The sequence below is a fragment of the Equus przewalskii genome, chromosome 15 (assembly GCF_037783145.1).
Source record: "Equus przewalskii isolate Varuska chromosome 15, EquPr2, whole genome shotgun sequence".
Classification (NCBI taxonomy): domain Eukaryota; kingdom Metazoa; phylum Chordata; class Mammalia; order Perissodactyla; family Equidae; genus Equus; species Equus przewalskii.
In genome coordinates this window covers 79,500,370-79,520,870 of record NC_091845.1, presented here as the reverse complement: position 1 = coordinate 79,520,870, position 20,501 = coordinate 79,500,370, and the positions used below count along the sequence as shown (strand labels likewise).

The 20,501-nt window shown below is 41.2% G+C and overlaps 2 long non-coding RNA genes across 2 annotated transcripts; both read right to left on the bottom strand.

Moving 5' to 3' along the window:
* Positions 1-223: 223 nt before the first annotated feature.
* Positions 224-6,527, bottom strand: LOC139076224 (uncharacterized). The gene is made up of 2 exons (XR_011527605.1): positions 6,249-6,527; positions 224-802 (listed from the first exon to the last, which is right to left on the bottom strand). It is a non-coding gene; the product is annotated as an uncharacterized lncRNA (long non-coding RNA).
* Positions 6,528-6,802: 275 nt separating this feature from the next.
* LOC139076226 (uncharacterized) lies at positions 6,803-7,583 on the bottom strand. Its single transcript, XR_011527608.1, has 2 exons — positions 7,459-7,583; positions 6,803-6,958 (listed from the first exon to the last, which is right to left on the bottom strand). It is a non-coding gene; the product is annotated as an uncharacterized lncRNA (long non-coding RNA).
* Between the last annotated feature and the right edge of the window lie 12,918 nt (positions 7,584-20,501).

The following is a 20,501-nucleotide window of genomic DNA, read 5'->3' as shown; positions in this document are numbered from 1 at the left end:
GTACTAAATCTCTGGAGAGCATTTTACTTTTATATATTATTTCTTTTGCTGTAATATTTTGGGTTCCTTTTACTCAGCGCACCCTTCTCCATACGTAGCCCAATCTTTAGGTAATTAGAATTATCAACCTGGAGTTAATTTCTTCACATCTTCTATTATAGATTCTGTTTATAAAAATAAAACAGCAATTTACAGAAATGTAGAGAAAAATTGTTGAAAAATAAACAGTTAAAATACTTTATTTTTCTCTCAGTTAAAAAAATCTTTATCGATGTTTCTATTTTAAAAACATTCATAAATATAAACCAGAAAAAGAAAACAAAAACTTCTCCAATGGCATATTCTAAGACATGCCAATATTTTAGAAAGTTTCTTTCTTGAATTATCTGTCTTCATAGATTTAGGTTATTTTCTAAAGTTGTTATATGTGTAATTATATATATACATATATATGTATATATACATATAAAATTTTAAAACCTTATTACATTTACCTGTACTTTCAACAAAATTAAGAATGAGTTTTAAAGATACTTGTAAATATCCGGATAACATTCTACTGAATGGATGTATCATGGATGTGGCTGGATATTGGTGCTCCTAGTACCAGTATCCACGAGCTTCTCTTCATTCCCACAGCCTTTTGAGTTAGATTAGCTCTATTCTAGCCAATGGAATGTAGATGAGACTGACGTATATCACTCCTAAGCCTATCCTCAAAATCTTCCACGAAATTTGCTTTGCTCTCTCTTCTTTCTTCTCTTAGCTGGATACAGAGGATCAAGCTGAAGACTCAGGAATCCTAGAAGATGGAAAGAGTCGGCATTGTCGAATCACCACAAAAAAGGCCATTTATCAAATACCTGATTGGACTGTGACATGAGCAAGAATTAGAACTTTATGATACTATGTCATGAAGGTGGTTATCTGTGACATCATCAGGCTTATCCTGACCAATGTATAGTTCACCCTAAAGTTTTATCTTCTAGTCAGTTGGTTATGTGGCTGTCATGGAGGTGCCCTGCTCAGATCTCCTACAAGAGCAGCTGCAGCAGGAAGCGTGGTTAACTGACAGCCCCAGCTACCGCTCCCTTGGCTCTACCATCGTGTTCACACCAAGGCCAGGCTTCTCCAGGGCTGCTCTCAGCCTGTGGCTGAGTACACAGTGGGTATTAGAGCCAGGATATTTAGACCCAAAGCAGGAATCCCACAGGCTTTGCCCTAGGACTCCACATCAACATAGCTGGCACTTTCTAAGAACGACACTGCAGTCAGAGACTCTCCCTAGCCAATCATTCCTCCTTCTCTCCTTTCACAGGTGTCAGACCTGCATCTCAGTCTGAAGGCTCTTCCAACTCCTACTCCCCCTTCTTCATCTTTCATGGGAGTTTCGTCCAATAAATCTCTTACAGTGTAATCTCACCTTCATATCCTCTCCCTGTGGGATCCAAGCCAATGCAGGTTATTTCAAAATTTTCCTTATTGTATATAAAATTGTGGTGAAAATGTTTAGGCATATTTTTCTAAATTTCCATTAAATTCTCAACAGAGATTCTCCAGTGGGCAATATGAACATTTTCATAACTCTTGGCACATATTGCCAAATAGTATTCCAAAATGTTACAATTTACTCTGATATGAATAACAAGTGGAAATGCTTATCTTACCACATCCTCCGCAGAATTACAGTTTTAAAAAAATAATGAAAGCTTTTTTCTAATTAGAAAGGCAAAAACTACCATTCACAGCGATTGTATTATGCACTTTTTCAAACCTAGAGAACTTTAACATAATTCTAGATATTTGTATATTAATTGTATTTCCTCTTCCGTGAGAATTCTATTTGTATCTTCTCTGCATTTACCTCTTGTGGCTCTTACCATTTTTTTCTATTTGAGACATTTATTTTTATTCACTAACATCTCTAGTCCTTTAATTTCCTTTAGAAAAAAGTTAAAACTAATTTTAAACACAATAAGAATAACTAAACAGAAAATATTTCCTTGTAAGTATATCAATACATGTGGCTAATGATAAAATATGCACTATTTCTAAATAACACCCTTCTGATGTGTTACGAGCTCCTTCTTTTACCGGAATGTCAACATTCATTCTTTGGCAAATTTTAAATGTTAACAATGAAAAATGTGTAGAATTGCCTATCCTGGAAAAACAGAAAACTCTGCTAAAGACACTTAAGAAAATATCATATTTCTTCTTAAATAAATTTTGTTTTCTGTTTCCAGATATAGCACTGTTGACTGTCCTTAACCATCTTCCATGTCCCCAAGGGATAAAATCAGCCGTGATTGTTCCTCAACTGTATCTTCAAAACAAAAGAACACAAGGAAAACGGCGCAAATTTTTGTACAGAATCTCTACTAGACCAGTGAATTAGCTCACACACACACACAAAACCCATAAGTCCTAATGTTGAAATACAAAAATATAGAAAACAACATTACAAACCTCTTTGTATCTACGACCAAGCTTAAGAAACAAACATTGCTGATCAGATCAAAGCCCCTTCTATAATCTCTTCAGTCTCTTTCCTCCTTGCTTCCCCAAAGGTAGCCACAAACACGAATTTAATGTTGATCATTCTTAGGCTCGTTTATATACTTTCGCTATATATGTCACACATCAATAAAAAATACACAATATTGTTTTGCATTATTTAAATTTTATGTAAATTGTGTCACATCCTACATATCCTTCTGCAACTTGTTTCTTTACCTCAAAGTTTTATGTTTGAAATTTATTTATCTTGGCAGGTTTAGCTCTAGTTCATTTTATTTTATGTATTTTTTTTTAGTTCTTTTTTTATTGAGGTACCAATGGTTTATAACATTATATAAATTTCAGGTGTACATCATTACGTATTTCCGTTCCTGTGTAGATTACAACATGTTCACCACCCAAAGACTAATTACAATCCCTCATCACACACATGTGCCCAGTCACCCCTTTTGCCCTCCTCCCTCCCCGTTTCCTTCTGGTAACCAACAATCAAATCTCTCTTTCTATGTGTTTGTTTGTTATTGTTTTTTATCTTCAACTTACAAGTGAGATCATATGGTATTTGACTTTCTCCCTCTGACTTATTTCACTTAACATAACGCCCTCAAGGTCCATCCATGTTGTCACAAATGGCCGGATGTCATCATTTCTTACAGCTGAGTAGTATTCCATTGTGTATATACACCACATCTTCTTTATCCCTTCATCCTGTGATGGGCACCTAGGTTGCTTCCAAGTCTTGGCTATTGCGAATAATGCTGTAATGAACACAGGGGTGCATATATCTTTATGCATTTGTGTTTTCTTGTTCTTTGGATAAATACCCAGCAGTGGAATAGCTGGATCATACAACAGATCTATTCTTAATCTTTTGAGGAATCTCTATGCTGTTTTCCATAGGGGCTACACCAGTTTGCACTCCCACAAGAAGTGTACGAGGGTTCCCTTCTCTCCACATCCTCTCCAACACATCGTTTCCTGTCTTGTTAATTATAGCCATTCTGACAAGAGTGAGGTGATATCTCACTGTAGTTTTGATTAGCATTTCCCTAATGGTGAAGTTGAACATCTTCTCATGTGCCTGTTGGCCATCTGTACATCTTCTCTGTAAAAATGTTCAGATCTTTTACCTATTTTTTAATTGAGTTGTTAGTTTTTCTGTCATTGAGATGTATGAGTTCTTTATATGTTTTAGATATTAACCTTTTATCAGATACATGGTTTGCAAATATCTTCTCCCAGTTGTTAGGTTGCTTTTTCATTTTGCTGATGGTTTCCTTTGCTGTGCAGCAGCTTTTTAGTTTGATGTAGTCCAATTTTTAAATTTTTTCTATTGTTTCTCTTGCCTGCTCAGATACGGTACTTGAAAATATGCTGCTAAGACCAATGTCGAAGAGCATACTGTCTACGTTTTCTTCTGGAAGTTTAATGGTTCCAGGTCTTACATTCAAGTCTTTAATCCATGTTGAGTTAACTTTTGTGTATGGTGTAGGATAGTGGTCTAGTTTCATTTTTTTTGCATGTGGCTGTCCAGTTTTCCCAATGCCATTTGTTGAAGAGACTTTCCTTTCTCCAATGTATGTTCTTTGCCCCCTTGTCGAAAATTACTTGTCCAAAGATGTGCAGGTTTATTTCTGGGCTCTTGATTCTTTTCCACTGATCTGTGTGTCTGTTTGTGTGCCAGTCCCATGCTGTTTTGGTTACTATGCCTTTGTAGTATATTTTGAAATCAGGGAGAGTGATACCTCCAGCTTTGTTCCTTTTTCTCAGGATTCCTTTGGCTATTCAAGGTTCATTTTAACTGTTGGATAGAAGCTACCTACTCCAGGTAGTGTCTGTGGATCAGTGGCATCGCATCACCTGGGAGTCTGCTTGAAATGCAAAACCTCAGGACCCACCCCAAACCTACAGAATCTATATTTTAACAAGATACCTGCATGAAGTAGATGCATATTAAGGTTTGAAAAATATTGGCATTTAATTCCATTGTATTAAAACTTCACACTTTACCCATTCTCTGCTCATGGATATTTAGGCTGTTTTGAAATTTTTAATATGCTGATTTGATATTTTGCTTGTTTTATGTTTTTGTTTTGAAGAAAACTTTCCCATCAAAGAAAACAATAAATGCTTCCTGAGTGGTCCCCATTTAGGCATGTAAACGACTTACTGAGGGAGTGGTTCTTTATGCCAGGATAAAGTGGACTACTAACATGGATAATTTGCTCAACAGACCTCAATGTGCAAGACGTGTCACATTTCTTTACTTCTACTAAACTGACTAAGATCCTGCATGTGTTGACCAAGGTCAACAAGATGTCCATATTCTAAGTTTTCATGGTTTCCTCACTCTTGCATCCATTTTAGTTATCAGTCCACCATGTTGATGATGAGAATGCTCTCTGACCATGTCTATGAAACCCTTTCAAGGGTCTGTGGCTCCACTCCCACCACGCTTCACCAGGCACCACTTCACTGAGTCTAGTGGCCATCCGCCTGTACCCACAGGTAGGCATTTGCTTCAAGGTCCTGCCACTTCCAGGGTGCTGTGGCTTGGCATGCCCTCAGTGAGCCACCTGTAGCTCTTCTGTTTTCCTTCCCACTGTTTGCAGCATCAACCTCTTGGGTAGAACAATTCTCCACTGAGAACACAAAGTATCACCAGAGTTCTCTCTTGCTCTTTGCGTCACTCTGATATGCCAAAACCTCTCCCTTTTTTTCACAAAAGTCTGGTTAATTCTCCTTTGGAAACAATGAGAGCTCAGACCTTGGGAAGAAGCCAATTTAAGTCCTCTTGTTTCTTTAGAAAGAATATGCAACACAGAAAAACAATACAAAGTGCCAATTAACTTCTCATAACTTGTTCTACTACAAGTTTAACATTTGCTAAAGTTGGAAGATCTAATTCAGAGTAAACCAACCAGGGTCTCTTCAGGGCTGATTGTCCTCAGTACTGAGTCGATACATTTTTTTTTAAACTCACTTAGAGTTTAGAACACCTTCTCTTTTATAAATTAGGAATTTGATCCAAAAAAGTATAAATGCCTTAATCAAGTTCCCACACTTGCTCTGCAAAGAGGAAGCCAGAGGTTCTCTGGAAAATACCACTTAGGAAATGGTCTCACTGGCTTGATGCAGCATGAGTCCAGTAGGCTTCACCCTTTCTGGGACCATTATGGGGATTCACTCAAAACGCTGCCTCAGCAATGAAGTTGCAATCACACTACCAGTCCCTATTACCAACGAATTACAAAAGAAATTTTAAAAAATAGAACATTTAGCTGCCTAGACAAGGTAGAAATGGATCATAGAAATTGGTAGGATTGACAGGTTGTGTGAAGGCAAAACAAGTAACCCAGCAATTATTAAAGACTTGCTAAAGTGGGCACAGCTAGTTAATTAATGGTAGAGCTGGCAAAACGCCTTAAGTCTTGCTGCCCAGGCAACTCAATTCAATAAACGTGTTCACTGCCCACTAGGTGCCAAGTACTTCATACTTTGTCACATTCAATCTATAAAATCATCCTGTAGGGGAATATAATGATCATCATCTTACATATAAGGAAGCTAAATCTCAAATAATTTTTAAAAAGGACTAGATACCTGGTAAGTAACAGAATTGAGTTTGCTCGAGGTGGAACTTCTGCTTGCAGGTCCAGCTCTCTTTCCTGGATCCCTGACTAAATAGCCAATAAGAGCACCAGGCAGTTATAGACCTCCAGACTTACCAGCCCCAAAGAAGGCATATTAACAGTAATCATCCAGATCACTCCATCTCTTGGCCCTTTTTTGCTCAAGTTGGATTCCATCCATCTGAAAAGAAGCTAAAGTATTTCTAGGAGACATGTTCTGGAAAATGTCTGCTCCTACCAAGACACAAATTCTGAAGTAGTCCTTCCTGCCAGGTATCTGCTGGGTGTTGTCAGATCAGAAGTGTACCACCAGCTCTCATCAGGTTTTCACTGGGCACTTTCATCGCTGGTTACAGTTGGGACATCAGAGAACTCAAGATTCCAGACTTGGTCTTTGTTCTATTATGTTATAGTAAAGATTCTCAATCTCTGTGTCTCTGTCTCTCTCTCTCTCTGTTTTTTCATTCTGTTAGAGAAATATCCAAATAAGGCTATTAATATTCCCTACACAAGCTTTATAGTGAAATTTCTTGTCATTTTTACAGACAACATCTTTGTCCCTGCCCCCAGCCACTGTGGTATTAGGGCACAAGTCAAATATGGGCTCAGACAGATCTAAAGGCCCAGTCATCACTCAAACTCATCTCACCTCTATGATGAGCAGGTGATATTCAATAGTCAGGCTTCTCGAACTCAGATTCTTCTTCCATCAAGGATCCACATGGAAAGAGGCTTCTGGAGATCCTACCGCAGTAGTGTTTGCAAGGCATGTCTCAGTATTATCTGAGACCAACCCCAAGACAACCCTGCAAGGATAATAAAGAAAGCCAATATTTATAGAGTTCCTGCCCTGAGCAAGCCCTGTGTCAAGTGTTGTGCTTATATTATTTATTCTTCTCATAAACCTACAGGTAGGTATCATGACCTTCGTTTTCATATATGGAAACTGAGATTCAGACACTTTAATCTGTCTGAGACTTTATAGATCATAAGTAAATTATCATTATTTTACCTCAGGTCCTTCTGTCTCTGAAACCCACTGCTATGGGTGTGTGTCTCCTGCCAAATTCATATTTTGAAGCCCTAACCCCCAATGTGACTGTATCTGGAGACAGGGTCTTTAGGAGGCAATTAAGGTTAAATGAGGTCATAAGGGTGGAGCCCTAATCCAATAGGACTGTGGCCTTATAAGAAGACGAAGAGATTCTCTCTCTCTGCCAGCACTCCCCCAACCCCACCCCACCCCACCCTGTGAGGACACAGCGAGAAAGGGTGGCCATCTGCAAGCCAAGAAGAGAGCTCTCACCAGGAACCAAATTGACCAGCACCTTGATCTTTCACTTCCCAGCCTCCAGAAGTGTGGAAAATAAACTTCTGCTGTTTAAGCCACCAGTCTGGCATTTCTTTAGAGCAGCCCAAGATGACTCAGACACTCATTCTCTTCCCTCTGTGTCCATATCATGTGTGTATGTGTGTCTCTCAAGTAGCTTCCAGGCCATTTTATCCTCCCCACAGATACTGATTTACACTTCTGTGCCCTGTGCTGTGCATGGGAAATACAATGATGAGAAAAAACAGACACAGCCCCACCCTCAGGGAGCTTACAGTCTGGTAGAAGAGTCCACAAGAATCAAATCATCATACACATGTAGAATCACATGATTACCTATATCAGGCTCCCCAGCCCCCAAGTCCATCAGACATCTATATAAATCCAAAGGCAATTTGTGAACACAATTCAAGACCTATTTTCCCTAGAGATTTCTCACTCCCTGGGTTAACCAGTAACCCATCTTGGTTTTCACGAAAGCAGGGCAGGATTCACCCAACCCCACTGCCAGGATTCATCCAATCAGCCAGGGTAAATCTGGAGCCTGCGATGCAGCAGTTGGTCTCAAAATGAAAACTACTCTGGGACAGGTAGTACATGACTATGCAGTCACACTAAGTATGTGCAAGTATTTCCTATGGTATCATTTTGCCTCAGGCCCGTCCTGGAGGAGAACTATGACTTCAGAAACTCAATGTGAGTTTAAAGTCTTAGGGAGGTGATTTTATTTCCATTTTATAAGTCTTATTTCAGAGAGTTTCAACTGCCTTGGGAAAAAATATTAGAAAGTAAGTTTGGAACATTTCCTTTGAAGGAGAACTCTTATGCTATTAGACTGTTTTGAGAAAGGTTACTTATGGCAGAATGATTAGGAGAATTTTAAGATAATTGCTGCTCAGCGCTCCAGTTTAGAATTTGAGGCCGGGGTTTGAAAGGGCAGAGTTGGCAGAAAATTTACAACATCTTAAATAAATTATGAGTGAGCACTTTCACCATATTTAAAAGAGCATTATTTTTGAGAACCCGCGAGAGTCTCTCTCAAGAGCACTTTATGCCTTTAACTGCTGTAGTGTGAGCAAATAACCTCATTTCTAAGACACCTGCAATGGAAGGAAGTGGCCGCTGGTTCGGGTCCCCAGGATCTCTAAGGAAGAGAAATAGAGAATCTGATTGGGTGGGTCACAGAGGCTTGGCTGAGGCCAGTGTCACACGTACTGAAGGGTCTGTGGGCTGGCTGGGTGATGCTTCCCTTCCACGGGCTGTAATTCTGTTTTCAAAGGGAGCTTGGAGGTGAAGTTGGAAGGAATGTGGCTCAGACCTCTGAAGCTGTCTTCTGCTGACTTGGGATAGCACGACACCCAGAGATTTGACAGAGAAGATGGTGACTTCTTTATAATTGGGGAGGAAATGATGGCATGCCAGATACAGTGCTTACTCTCACCTTGGGCTGGACAGCTCCTGAGTACATAGACACACGTTTAATAGCATTTCAGTCACAGGCTTCAGTAGCGAATAAGGACACTGCCAGTGAGCGGAGCACTCATTAAAATAGCATAACCTACAAACTCAATCATGCCACGCTCCTGCTCAAAACCCTTCAGTGGCCTCCTGATGCCCACAGAATAAGACCTGAACTCCTCAGCATGGCATACCTCTATCTAAGTAGCCTCCTATCTACCATTGCTCCTTCCCATGTTCGTGATTTGGGATGTCACCATACTCTCCTGCCTCTGGGTCTTTGTTCCCACATTTCCTCCCTCCCACCACGCTCCAACTCTTGAGTTTCTATTTATCTCTCAAGTCTTGACTCCAGTGTAATGGGGTCTTTCCTGTCTGAGGGTATTCTTGCTCTACCAGGGAGGGCAACTCCACCACCATCCTCCTCCAAACCTCCATTATGGCGCTACTTAATAATTTGTACAGTCATTGTCAGCCTTGTTACAAGAATGCGAGGTCCCTGAGAACATGATCCATGTCATGGTCTTCTTTCTAACTTACTAGTTGGGTGACTTTAGGCAAATTACTTAACTGTTTTGTACTTCAGTTTCCCTGCAGGAAGGTGGCTCCTTATGCCATATTTCCTTGTACTCTGAAAAATAAAGGGATATAAATAACGTCCAGCCTGGTGATGCTACGTGTAAAGGGGCTGTACATGAAATTCACAACAGAGAAAGGACAATTCAGAAGTCAGGACTCAAAACTAAAGTGAATCAGGAAAGCTAAGCCTCTGAGATCCTTGGAGATGTTGGGAAGGACCACAGGCATGGGGTTCAAAGCAATCTGATTACATCTTAAAGAATAAGGTTGTCTCAAGAGACTGAAAGATTTAAGGTGAGCCAACCAAACAATCGATGCATACACCTGTATTCCCTCATATTACACTATTGGTTCTGCCCTGATGGTCTCCATTTTCAAGCTTTGCCCCAGGAATTAGCTCCAACTTTTCTCACGCTTTCTGTCAGATCATGTCAGTAGCTATATATATACATATATATATATATAAAAGGACACTGGTCAGGCTGTCATCAAGCTCCCCTGGGTAAATGCAAGTGAGTCAGCACGGGTTCTTTCAGACACCAAGCTCTTTAGAGTCCACCCCAAGTACTGGGCCTGCCCCAGGACTTCAGGTATACGGAGGGATGAAAGGGCAGTCCTCAAGCCGCAGACTGCAGCCTAGAAACACCCCAGGACCAGGAACAGTGAATGCCAGCCTCTCCGGCTCCTGGAACACCTCTGTACCTTGAACTAGCAGGATCTTTATATGATCAGTGTGCATCCAATTCTGAGGTGGTTACACCAGCATTCTCAAATCCATGAAGTTGATCCCCTTTCAGTAGCTGTGGTGTCCTTGGGAAGATTATTGTCACTTTCATCTCATAGTTTCTGAGATGTTCTTGGGAGGTTGGTCATCCACTCAAAATATTAACCCTTGATATCTCCGGATGAGAGGGATACTGATAATGCTAGCCTTATAAAAATAACATAATTGAGGAAGAACTCAGTGTCGCCTTCATATCGGCCCTCGATGACCTAAAGTGTAATGGCACAACCTCCTTCCACTGTGTAAAGAACAGATACAGATCCAGTAACACCATAAAACACCCTTAGCTGTGTGGTATGTCTTTTTCCAGGACAAAATAGAGACAAGGCAAGTCTTGCAATGTTAACCCATCAATCACTCTGCAGGCCTTCACCGAAAGACCAAGCACAGCTGCTGGCCCGAGTCCTCGGAACAGGCTTTTCAGCTTCCTGGGATAAAGTTCACATGTTCCTTAAGACCCACATAAATGCAAACCATTTTGGAATGGCATCTAAGAAAAAAAGAAATTTCTTCCTTGAGATGGTCTTTTAACATCAGTAATGATTCTTGACCATTTTCTTGGTCAGTTTGGAAATCTGGTGCTTTCTCCAGGTGTGAAGGTCAGTGTTTTTGCCGGATCATGATTGCTTCTTGTTAATATTTTCAGGTAAACAATACCTGAAAGTATTATGTATATACGGTTAACATCTTTTAAAACAATATTTTGCTAGAAGTAGAAAAGATGGTTTCATGGATAGATAGTTCATGCTGAAGGCTTGTAATGACATGAATGCTGAGGCTTGAAGGCAGGTGAGCTCAAAGCCTTTCACCTGGAAAAGGTGGCAGACGGTGGGAGGCTTCACAGAGGAGAATTTCCTTTCATCAGTCCAGCATGGTCTAGGATTAGTATCACTAGCTTTCTAGACTCAGACGTCATTTTGCCAGCACACGGAAAGCACCTCTGAAAAGCACCTGTCTAGGGGGCTCTTACATGAGCTAAGCTCACACTATTACTAAATAAGACAGAGTATTATTTCCCTCTTAGAGAAAATAAGTCCAAAGGTGACAACCAGCGTTGGTGTAGTGGTTGCACTATCACCATGGACCCAAACTCTAATTCTGTACTCCACTAGTCGTACTGTTAGCTTCCATCATCAAAGTTGCCTCATTATGCAAGATGGCTATTGGAGCTCCCATAACAATGTCCACAGTCCAGGAAGAAATAAGGAAGAAGTAGAGAGCAAAAAATGGACATGATAGTTGAAAGTCTACTTTGTAAGGAAGATTCTGGAAAACCCACCCAACAATTATTGCTTACATGTCCTGAATAACTGAAAAGGAGGCCTGGATATTGAATATTTTACTGATTCCACCTGGAATAAAATTGGGGTTCAATTGGTAAGGCAGAAGTGGAGAGTGGAGATTATTTGGTGACTAGCATCTCTTTCACAAAGGTATGAATCAGAATATCAAGTTATGAATTTACATCAAGAAATATTATTGCATTATATTAAGGAAAAGACAGAACTGGGAGGGAAAGTCAAGTCAAGCCATTAAGTAGGAGCTGGCTGCAGGTATGCATATGGAAATTGCCAAGAACGGATCCCAGTCCAAACAAGTGGCCAAGTGAGAAGAACAAGACAGAACAGAAGTCAAAGGCAATAAATAAAGCAGGAAAAATGAGGAGAGGAATGTCAGTGTAACAGTATATCAAGGAAGCAGAAGCAAAAAAACCAAACCAGATTAAAACTCAAAGAATGTATAAAGGGAATACATTTGCAAAAGTAAAAATAATTCTGCTATAACAAGGTTTCTCAATCTCAGTGCCACGACATTTTAGACTGAACAATTCTTTGTTGCAGACGGCTGTCCTGCATTGCAGCATCCTTAGTCTCCACCCACCAGGTGCCAGTCATGACAATCAAAAATATTTCCGGATATTGCCTAATGTCTCCTGACCTGAGAAGAGCCAAATCACCCCCCATGTTGAGTGCTAGAAGCTTTGTTGCCGTTCCAGCAGGTTTTGTGGTTCCAACTCTGAGACTGCCTTAAAGACATTGTTACTGCTTACATTCCATCTATCTTATCTCAGGAGATGTGACTCTCAAAAGCACTGGTGGTGGCATCAGGGAGTTGGAAGTGACCTAAGAAATCTGTCACTAGAGAAGGGGTCAGTAAAGTGGTGTGGATGAATGCTCTGGAATCCTAGGCAGCAGTTAGAAGCAAAGAAGTAGATGGATGTAGGACAAGATGAGTATAACCTTTTTAAAAAGTGTTAATTTTTAAAAAATTAAGGGAGATCTATAGATTAATGTTATAGAAATTTAAAATATGGAAACACACAAAATAACCCAACAGATTTTACAAGGATACAAACCTATTGAAGGACATCCACCTATCAAACATATTAGAGTAAATACCTATGTGTAGGAGAGGAAGGGACTGGGATTGAGAATGATAGGGGGAAAATAAAATTGAATTAAGAAGGAAGCCTTGTATAGAACGATGAGTTTGTATGCCACGAATTGAAAAGAATAATGAAATTAACTCTCAGCACTTGCTGTCCAATAAGAAAAAAAGAAAGAAAGAAAAAATGACACTGGAGATCTTAAATTCATATTTTCACTAGATGGTTGACATATTGCCATGGCAGAGGCCTTCCTGACACTGAGCAAGCTCACCATTTGTGGATGAGTTATGCAACATCTTGCCGATAACTTCCTAATTATGATACGACTCCTGTGCTTTAAGTTTTATGAACAATCAAGAACTCATGACAGGAGGTGAGCTGAACTTCTACAACACTACCTGAGCTCCATTTTGATCATTGTCAATAATCAATCCATTCTTCGTGTAGAATCCATATTCTTCCTCCCTGAACTGGACATAGAGCATTGGCATATCGCTCTTCGGCCTAATGAGCAATTATTACCACTGAACTTGCTCTCAGCAATGGGGAGTGTCCACGGCTAGACTGTGGACAAGCATTAGCTCCTCTCAGTTAGTAGGTGATGGTGGAGATGACATTTCAGCCACAGATGTTCAGCCTCGGGTATTGAAGTTTCTCTATTTTTTATTCTAGAGTGATGCTGTGATGCTGTCCCGCTCTTTTCTTGAGCCTTTCATTACAAATAGCCAAAATGATTGAGTCAGGAGGCATTGTTAAGGGCTTTAGCATGAACTTAACATGTAAGATAAACAAATAGGGATGGATCTCCAAGAATTTCAGTGCCAATACAGAAGTAGAGTTTTATAAGTATGGCATTAACACCCACAGCAGGCTTTGATAGTCCTACGGCATTTAAACCTCTGAGTAGGAACTGGTTGTGGCAGACATCAAGATGCACCTCTCAGGTCCCTTCAAGAAAGGATTCACTGCCCAGCTGCAAAGACTGTGATAATAGACGGCCTCCAGCTTTTATCTCCTTTAGGACCCCCCTTACGCATTACCACCAAGGTCTCACTCTAACCAGGAAAGTCTCCAGTCAAGATTGAGCAGGGCAGTGGTGAAGGGCCAAGCCATTTTTGCCCAGCGTGGGACTCCTCTAACCATCAATCTTTGCTCGAAAATCTCCACATCGGGTTGGCAGAGTTTTCTCAGCTCTGCACAGTTATCTGATGCCTTCCTCCTGCCCAACCCCACTTCCTCCTCTTTTATTTCTACAAGTGTTATCCCTCAAAAAAACCTTTAAAACTTCTAGCTCCATCTCAGATCTGCTTCCCAGAGAATCCTACGTGTGACACCAGTGGGGCTGATGAAAAGTGTCATTTACATATTTTCATATGCCTAAGGAACTTGATCAAATTCAAGGGGAGAAAAAGTCTGCCAAAACCCTAAAACCATATAAGACAATGTGTGTGTGCATATGTAAATTTTTCTAAAGAGGCCTTAGATTTTAAAAAGATTCTTAAATGTGTCTATCACATAGAATGATGATTGTCGACCCTTCCAATAGCCATTCTTCCCTCCATTTTTAGTTGAGAACAGAAATGTCAGAATAAAGACCCTTTTCTCCAACTTCCCTTGGAGCAAGGCATCGACAGGTGGCCGTGTTACTAAATAAGAGACAGTCTCCATCCTGCTTCTGTCAACACAATGGCTGGGGCTTGACCGACCATCCTGGAATATGAGAGGGAAGTCAAGTGTTGAAGATGACAGGAAAAAAATTAGAAGCCTACATCCTTGACTATCGTCGAGGTGATGTCCTAGTTACAGATTGCCTCGGTCTGCAAGAAGGATGCCTTGCCTAAGCCATAGGTATTTGTGGGTTTTCTATCGCTTCAAGGGGAATCTAATCCTACCCACTCCAGGGTCCATGACCCTAAAAACTATGCAAAAATTCCTAATATTAATCTAATTTGTAAACTTCTTGAGGTCAGAACTAATTTTTATTTGTAGTGTAGAACACCATACATAGCACCTAATTGAAATTCAATATGCATTTTGATCTTGAAAAATGTGTAGAAAACATCTGAGCCCCACGTATTGTTGGGAGCTGCATGTTTCTGCTTTGGTCTTTCCCTTTAGTTTGTTTCTAAATTGAATGAAAGCCTCTCAGGCTATAAATCCCAGGAGGTGGGCTTTTGTCATCAAACGGTTGAATATGTCCCAAGATATCTATTTTAACCTCAGAATCTGATCTGGTTCCAATATTATTTCAGGGTTGATTTAAATTGTATACAATTATCCAGCCTTTTAAAATGGAATTGCCTTTTTATAATGGAAAAGATGGTCCCTTTACTGAATCTCTGTGAAACAAATAAGCAGATGACAAGCAGTCTTTCGCAACAGGGCTTTGGCTGGGAAATTATCATACATTAATGAACGACCCCTTTCTCTACACTGGCCGAATCACAGCTGCCTAGAGATTGAAAAGAGCTAAAATAAGAATATTGGAAGTTGGTCTTTCATGACAATCACAACAAAGAACATTTCACAGTTTTTTAAAGTTTTACTATTCACCCATAATCTTCTTCCCACCATCACTAAATACCAGCTCTGGGTTCTATTTGGGTATAGAATCTCCCCAGTTTTCTACTGTTGAATCCCCATATGTTAAGTTAAAACAAGCTCAATTTAGACCAAGAGTCTTTGGCTAGTTTTGTATCTTATAGGGTAAATCTGAAATCTGAGTAAAGCAATCATTTTAGTAAAGGATTGGAAATGAGAACTTTTCCATTTATGGCAAGTTGTTCCAGTCACTTCTCTGTTCTCTGGCAAGTCTAAATGACAACTTAACCACTTTTGTACTTTGTTCAAATCTTGGATAAGAAAAGTTATTCAAGGACATAGATCCGATGCTTGAAGTTCCATCGCTTTCCCCAGAATGAGTTACAACCTCCGCATGATGAGGACAGCAAGTTACAACCTTTTATGCCTTAACTTCCTTCCATGCCACCCTGGTCACCACAGAAGCCTCCTGAGGCTGGCAAACTGTGTCAGCAAAGCCACATGAGTTTCCATCTGTGCTGACTCTGCCCAAGATTCTATCAGGGCACCGATCCCAGACCCTCATCGGTTGCATCATTTTTGGCTGTGGTGGATCCTGTGCTGACACAGACTTGAAGATGTGTCAGCTGTGACAGTGTCAGCTTCTTGGCGCCTCAAGCAGTGTTTGTGACCAGGCTGCAGAAGTCGCCAAAGGAAGCCTTGCACTTCAGTAATAACTTTAAAAATAGAGAGAGAGTATAGCCCAGAACTCCTTACGTAGTCGACACCCTTGGAGAAACAGCGTGGAGCCAGGCTGGCTGGGTTTGCGTCCCAGCTCTGTCATCATCCACTGTGTGATCCACAGTAAGGTTCTTGTCTCTCCAGGTCTCACTCTCCTTATCTGTAAACTGAGGATAATAGGACCAAACTCTGAGGCTTATTATGAAAACCAAAGGAGCTAAAATTTGTAAAGTACTTGGAACAATGCCTGGCACATGGTAAGAATTACATAAACGTTTGTTAAATACACTTTTGTTTAACTTTCACTCCAGAGAGGATGTATCTAAGTCCTAGTTTCTTACAGGGAAATAGGCCTTTAAATTCATGCATAGCTTCTCACAAAATTTTAGTCTTGTTTCTATTTTCCAATATAAAATTCCTCTCTTATAAATAAGATCTTGTTTCGCCCGATTCGGACAGTATCATCAATGAACAAGGCCCTGGGCATTGAGGAACATGGTCCGGCAGGGTGAGCCCCAGCACCTGCCTCAGCCAACACAGGGCATCAGGCAGCATGTCATTTTATTTTTTTTTTGAGGAAGATTAGCCCTGAGCTAACTACTGCCAGTCCTCCTCTTTTTGCTGAGGAAGCCTGGCCCTGAGCTAACATCATGCTCATCTTCCTCTACTTTCTATGTGGGACGCCTACCACAGCATGGCATGCCAAGCGGTGCCACGTCCACACCCGGGATCCCAACCGGCAAACCCTGGGCCGCCTGAGAAGCGAACATGTGAACTTAACCGCTGCACCACCAGGCCGGCCCTGCAGCATGTCATTTTACGCAAGTCACTTGACCTCCCTCTCTGAGCTTGGTGGCACGTGTCCCTGTCTGTAACTAATTAATCTCAGAGGTATCTTCCAGCTTTAACAATCTATAAATCAAATAACTTAAAATAAAAGGCTGAAGGCAACGAACTAAAGGAGAAATGCAAAGTGTTGTAAGGGACCAAACGGGGAGATTATTTGTGAGCATTTCTCTAGGTTTACTTGTAATACTTCGCATACTGCCTCACCTTAAATTGTTGTCCCTTCTCTACTAATTCAGAGTATTTAAGGCATGGAGATTAGGATCAGGGGAAGCATTCTTTAGTATAAATCAGTACAATTTAAATTATGACGTATTTTAAAACTTTAACTATAGAGCTTTAAAGTACGGAGTTTATCAAGTAGAAGCCCTTTTTTAACAGTAAAGGAGATTGTTTGGCACCAAGCCTAAGTCAGACAGGTCTCTATGGTAGGGACGCTGGACTGCCCTGACTCTGGCTCCCACCAGCTTATGCAAGAGCTCTGACCCACCACAAGCTTTCCGTCTGGGTTGTCCCCAGGAGCGGGTCACATGAGCTCAACCACCAGCCTACTCACAACTGTCCAGCTGTTCAAACTTCTGCAGTGCTTATTGGATACAGCAGCCTCCCCAGTGCCAGCTGAGACCAGCATCTTCAAGGCGTCATGTTCTCCCGTGCTGATGACAGTTCCACCAGAAGCCCAGGCTGCCTTGTGCTGCTTCCACCTGGAGGGACCCCTCCCTGGACCTCCCTCAGACTCCACTGTCCTGCACAGGTGCACTCCTGGGTCGGCAATGTGTCAAACCGTGTGGTCATTTTAACACAATGGGAGGAAATCCACTCTCCCATCCACATTAAAAACTATTGGAATACTCCCCAAAAGCAGTATGTCTTGGGTCCAAAAATAGTAGAAAGTTTGGTAAAGCACTTCTTTGGCGTCTTAGTTACACACTGCTCTTCCTCCCCAGGACCCAAGCTTGCTATCAGTGGTTGGGGGACAGTCCCCACCCTGCACTAGCTGACCTACTCCCATCCAGACAGCGACAGGTCGCGTTGTCAGGCGCAGCTGGCCTTGGCGGGCTTCTCACACTAGGATATCTCCCTGGGGAGGCCCTTCCCTCTGCACACAGACTTCTGTCAGGGCATTCACCGGCTCCCCCACCTGCCTAGAGGTTTCTTAAACCAGGTCGCGTTGTCAGGCGCAGCTGGCCTTGGCGGGCTTCTCACACTAGGATATCTCCCTGGGGAGGCCCTTCCCTCTGCACACAGACTTCTGTCAGGGCATTCACCGGCTCCCCCACCTGCCTAGAGGTTTCTTAAACTTGGCAGTGAACACAGGTGAAGTCCTTTCCCAGACACCTCCTCAATCCTCCAGAAAATAGGCTTCAAATAATATTTTTCAAGCTTTGAGAAAAAACACTTGATATAAGCCACATCTTCAGTAAACCTCTAGAGAGGTGGCTGGCCCAAATTAGGAGGAAAGAAGAATGTAAAGGAAGTGTGGCCGCTTGCTAGTTATTCCTCCAAAATCCATTCTCCCCTTCTTCCCAATTATGAGAGTTTAGCTGGGCATGAGTTTGCCCAGCCAGGACCACATTGCCTGGGCTCCCTTGCACCCAGGAGTCGCCATGTGGCCGAGTTCTCAGCAACAGGACACGAGTGAAAGCAATACGTGCAACACTGGTGCCATTGGCTTAAAATGGAATTTCCTCTCTCCCCTTCCCACTGAGAGTAACCAAGCTTCAACCAAGGGAAAACGAAGCAAAGGCAGGGAAAGGAGGAAAGAAAGGAAGGAAGGAAAGGAGGGAGGGAGGGAAGTAACAAGGAAAAGAGAGAGGGAAGGAGGAAGGGGAAAGAATTGCTTTTTCAAGCACCAGAGTTTATGGACTAAGATGAACACCTACCACAATTGCTTACTAAAAGACAATATTAAGAATACTGTGATATATACTTGAAAATTGCTAAGAGAGTAGGTCTTAAATGTTTTCACCACGCACACAAAAAGGTGAGGTGATGGAGCTGATAACTAACCCTATTGTGGTAATCATTTCACAATATATATGTGTATCAAATCATCATGCTGTACACCTTAAATTTACACAGTGTTATATGTCAATTATATCTCAGTAAAACTGGAGGACAAAAAGAGACAACAGTGGGTTCACAACAAGCTAGATCAATACACGTCTATGAATGTCTCTTGAGAGAAGAAAACCTCTTCCCCCGGAAGCCAAATATTTATTCTACTGGTTCTCAAGCTTCAGTGTGAGGTGAATCGCCTGGGGAGGTGGTTAGTATGAATTCAGAGCTCCAGGCCCTCACATGCTGATTTGAGTGAGTCTTTGGTGGAGGTCCTAGGACCACATTTTTAAGACACTGCTCTCAGCATCCACAGCTGCACCATCAAACACCCAAAGATGTTTGCAATGGCCAGACTAACCCACAGTGTCGTAAAATCAAAGAATAGAGGAGATCTTGAGGATGGGAGAATCTATAAAAAGCCTCAGGAAATAATAGGCTCATTTATTATCTTCCAGCTAAACTTTACTGCTAGGATGCTCTTCTGAGAAAATAATACCATTTCCTGTATTTCCTTGTAAAAAGTACTTTCTACAGCGTATGAATTGTTATTTTGATGCTTCTATTATTTGCTTGTTTACAAGTTCTTCTTGTGATAAGTACTACAAACTTCCTTGAATCATCTCTCCAAATTATTCTACATCCCTAATTATAGAAGCCTAAATTAATGAGGCTCCCTTTACCTCCGTCTCAATTACTGTAAAATTCACGGAAAATAAAACAGGTTGGTGTTAAAAAAAAAAAAAAAAGAAACTTTGATCTTAGTCCATATTAGAATCAGAGACTTGGCAAATCATGAACTTCCTATCTGACCACTTACTTTGATACAACTTGTTAATAAAATATGCTGCTGACTCAGTAATTGCCTCAATTTCTAAAGTCTATGTGAGTGTAGATTTAAACCATTGCCTGTTCAAGGCAGGGTCCTGCAAGTTACCTAGACTTGAGTTTCTCAAAGTATGGTACCTAGACCAACAGCATCAGCATCAGCATCAGCATCACCTGGGAGTTTGTTAGAAAAGTAAATTAAGCCCCAGCCCAGAATTGCTATGGGCTTTTAGGGCAGTTCTGTGCTCACTAGAGTTTGACAGCCACCACTCTAGACTTCTCTCTCTCTTTTCCCTTTTCTGTATAAAAAGCACATCCCATCACTGTACTTCCCTAAATATTTCTCTTATCAGTCCTCTTCTTTCTCATATCCCAGTCCAACCCCTTGTCATATTTCATCCATGCTACGGAAGAAGCTTCTGTATGGTCTCCTTGCCTTTAATCTTGCTCGTTCTGCATCCACCCTCCACATAGAGTTCAGAGTTATTCTTCTAAATGCTAATTTTCCCAGTGATTTTTCTAACTAAAGTTCTTCAAATGCCTGCAGGACAAAATCCAAATGCCCTAACTTGCTGTCATAAAAGTCCTTTATTAGCCGGCTCTCCTTCAAGGCTTTATGCCTTGATAAGTAACACTCCTTACTGCACCCTGATGCCTCTTGGCCTTTGTATATGCTGCTCGCTCTGCCTGGAATGAATTACTTAAACCAGAAACTTTGATAAACAAAATAAAATCATTCTCATCTATTCACTAAAATAGAATTTCTTCTCCTTAGTCTTCCCAACTCCAGTCACTGCCCTCATCTCATGGACATCC